We start from the raw sequence: 4,229 nt of genomic DNA, 5'->3' as shown, positions 1-4,229 counted from the left end.
TCCTTCGTTTGTAGAATCAACTCTTAAAGAGCCTCTTAGCTTGGACCCACCGTCTTCTGAGGCTTTAGTAGAAAAGGCCTCTGATGTAGCGGGTGTATCAACAACTACCATTCTTGAACCAACTTTAGTTGTTCAGGAATCCGGACTGCCATCCTTGAGCGAACCAAGTCATGCTGGAGGTTCTTCCGTTGAACTTGGTATGCTTCAGTTTATTGTCTTGTATGCATATATATGTCTTATACTGACTTATTTACACTCATCGCAGCTTCTTCATCATCATTATCAGATCGCATCCGAGCTTTGTTAGCAGACGAGGATCCGGATAAAGCCGGCATTTGCTCTGATCTCGACGGCTTCATCTCCTTTTTGAATTCTATGGTTGATCGTATTCTCTCCAAAGGATCGCGATTTGAGAGTTTTAAGAAACCTCTTGAACGCTATATTTCAGGGATCCGAGATGAAGGGTATAATGATTTAGCCGATTCGATCAACGCCTATATGGTTGACTTGAAGCAGCATGTTGACCTTCTGAGGGGTCTTCGCACTGAAAGCGTACCTTCCTACATTGCTTCTCGCATGGACTCCAAGCTACAAGCGTTGCGTGATTCCCAAACATCAGCTAATCTCGAGCTCCAACAGCTAAGAGCCCACAGCGATCAACTTAGGATGAATGTTGGCAAGAGAATACAAGCCCAGGTTAACCTACGTCGGGATTTAGAATCGAGTCGAGCAGAAATAGCTCGCTTAGAGGAGGAACTTGCAATGGCCAAGGATGCTCATGATGTCTTGGAGTCCGAGTTGAAGCGGGAAATTCACACTGAAGGCAACTTATTACAGCAACTGAACCTTCAAGACCAAATGATTGCTGAAAAGGAACAAGAGGTCGCCGCGCTTCAAAGTGTTGATGAAGAAGCTTTCAAAATTAAATTGACGGCTGAGCTTGAACAGACTTATGCGTTAGAGCTGTCAAAACTTGAAAATCAAATTAGTCAATATAAACTCTTGTAATCGGAGAACATATATTTTTGTAGCTTTGTTTAAAAATTCTTGAACTTTTCTGCTCATTATATTGAATCTTTTTTTTGCTCATTGAGGTTTTATTATGATTATTCATTCTTGTTTAGAATAAATAACCATCATACTTATAGGATTTTTGGCAAATCCTCAGCCATCAACGGATTTGATATGCCTTTACCGATTACCGTTTGAATCGGGCTAGTATGTGAATTATCTAAGTCCGTTTCACATATAACGTTGCGCTAAAAGAATTAAACTCTTTTAGACTTTAAACTATCATATTGAATATGTAGGCTACATGTGTTAGATGTAGGCTTATCTCTAATAAGGGATAGAGATAACATCCCCCATGTGTGAACAACATGGATTTCAAAGTGTGAATAGGTTGCATTTCCTATATAGGACAACGAACCCAAAATCGGAGAGAAAAAGAATTGTATATTCCATTTCTCAATCTCTTGTTTGTTGGTAGAGATAAACCCATACTCGGAGAGGAAGAATTTTATATTCTATCTCCTGGTCTCTTGTTTGTTGGTAGAGATAAACCCAGAATCGGAGAGGAAGAATTTTATATTCTATCTCCTGGTCTCTTGTTTGTTGGTAGAGATAAACCCAGAATCGGAGAGGAAGAATTTTATATTCTATCTCCTGGTCTCTTGTTTGTTGGTAGAGATAAACCCAGAATCGGAGAGGAAGAATTTTATATTCTATCTCCTGGTCTCTTGTTTGTTGGTAGAGATAAACCCAGAATCGGAGAGGAAGAATTTTATATTCTATCTCCTGGTCTCTTGTTTGTTGGTAGAGATAAACCCAGAATCGGAGAGGAAGAATTTTATATTCTATCTCCTGGTGAAAAGGAAACTTAAAGTGGAATCTCCACTTAGAGAATCTAGATTGGTTTGAATAATCCTAACTGTCATAAGGTTTGATTACTCAATTCAAAAGTGGACCTTTCGTTCGCAAAAATGAATCGAAAGGAGACCCTATCACATTTGTAGTTTGATTATATCACCCATGTGATAGTTTTTATATCCTTGCATATATTTTTATCATATAGGATATATCTTATTGTTCATATTGCTTATCCTAGCTCACATATCTTGTTGTATTTCATACTTGCTAGGATAACTTGTTAATTAGTTTTAATTGGCATAAAATCGGATTAGATTAGCATAAGACCCTAATCACCCCCCCCCTCTAGGGTCTAATAATTGGTATCAGAGCTTGGTGCTCTTTGATTTAAGGACTAATCGCCTTGAGTTAAAAATCCAAGTTATCTTTTTGTGCTAATCTTGTTTTGATTGCATTTGTATCTTGCTTGCATATTTTTATAAATTATGGATATGAATGGTGCATCTTGTTTAGGTTATACCATCAATATTGCTCCTAGATTAGACAATTTTCCCTATGCCCAATGGTGTGTTAGATTTAAGTTATTTATTAGATCTAAACATTCTGATTTATGGGAAATTGTAGGTGATGCTTATATTGTACCCACTTCTGAGAAATCCAAGTGGAATAAAAATGATCATCGAATGTCTGTTAGACCCTAGAGGGGGGGTGATTAGGGTCTTATGCTAATCTAATCCGATTAAATGCCAATTAAAATTAATTAACACGTTATCCTAGCAAGTATGAAATACAACAAGAATATAAACTAGGATAAGCAATATGAACAATGAGATATATCCTAGCAAAGAGATATATGATGAAGTATATGCAAGGATATATAAACTCAAGGGAAAACAATCTAAACTAGATAGTGGGCAATATAATCAACAAGCAATATACAAAGGCGATATAAGATATGAACATAAAAGAAAGTGCGCCAATGCAATCACAAACAAACAATATGATTACGGAGTTCGGTCCCCACGACCTACGTCTCCGCTCCTCACCTCGAGGAGATCTTCACTATCACAACCGGGTTTTCTACGTTCACCCGAACAACGTTTACACCTCACAATACAATCACTATGTAATCACACCTCACACACTAAGTGTTGGTCCTAGCCCGTGTCCTCCTCCTCAAGTGCTCGGTTACAACCTCTCCCTAGGCACGTCAACCGACGCCACTCCTCTTGGATTCGACCCCGTCTCTCACCACACACTTCTCTCGGTGTACAAGTGTATTACAAGTGAATCCTCACAATAAGCACAATATAAATCAAATGATTTGTTCTCTAAACAAGGTGAGAACTCAATTAAGCTCACTCTCAATGTCACAAACCCACAACCCTAAATTATACTATGAATGTAAATACAATAAGCTCAATAGGTTGTGTGTGAACAGAGAGTATCAATAAAACAATTTAAACTCAATATAGAAATCTAGCTTATGGAAATTAAGATCAAAACAATAAATAGCTAGAATTGAGTTTAAGGAAAACTTCTCTATAGATCAAGAGTGAGAGAGAGATGAGTTGAATGCCCAAACACCAAAGGATGATCTCCTCTTTGCTCTTGTGAAATTTGCTTCACAAACTAAAACCCTCAATTGCTTAAAAGCTTTTTAAACCAAACTTAAACAAACATTAAACAAGTTTAAACCCTTGTTAAACTATTTTAAAAACAATCTCTTAGATAGCTTGAGAGTTGAAGACAATGGGGTATTTATACCCTCTCACAACTCAGCCAAAAAACCAGAGCAAAAGACAAAACAGCCCCAAGGCAACGGTCATAAAAAGAGCCGTTGGAACTGTACTGGACAGGCTGGCTCGGCTTCGGCCGAGCCCCTCTAGGTGGTGGGTTTGGTTGTTTTCCGTCTTTCGGTCTTGTCCGTGGTTCGGTTGTGCGGTTGATTGACTCGTTGACCTGATTTGGCAGTAAATCTGGATCCTGATTAGGCAGTAAATCCACTTCTGAGTTCGAGTCCGAAACCGATCTTGATTCGATCGTGATTCGTCCGAGTATGCCCTTGGTTGGATGACTCGTTGATTCTTTGACACTTGGCTTGATTCCGAACGCGTATGGATGCATTCCGTCGCTTGCGTACGATTCGTCGAACTCGTCGCCTCGTTGGTTCGTCGGTTTATGCCGAACTGTGCTAAGGGACCTATATGCAATTTTATATGCCTACATTATGACGCCGGCTTCAACCAAGGTTTGGATGCTATTCTTGAGAGCAAAGCAATCCTTGGTGGGATGAAGGACCCTCCTGTGGTACACACAGTACTTTGGATCCGCAATATTGTCAGCTTTCTCCTAATTTG

Source organism: Asparagus officinalis, unplaced genomic scaffold (assembly GCF_001876935.1).
Source record: "Asparagus officinalis unplaced genomic scaffold, Aspof.V1 AsparagusV1_Un361, whole genome shotgun sequence".
NCBI lineage: Eukaryota > Viridiplantae > Streptophyta > Magnoliopsida > Asparagales > Asparagaceae > Asparagus > Asparagus officinalis.
This window is presented reverse-complemented; position numbering follows the sequence as displayed.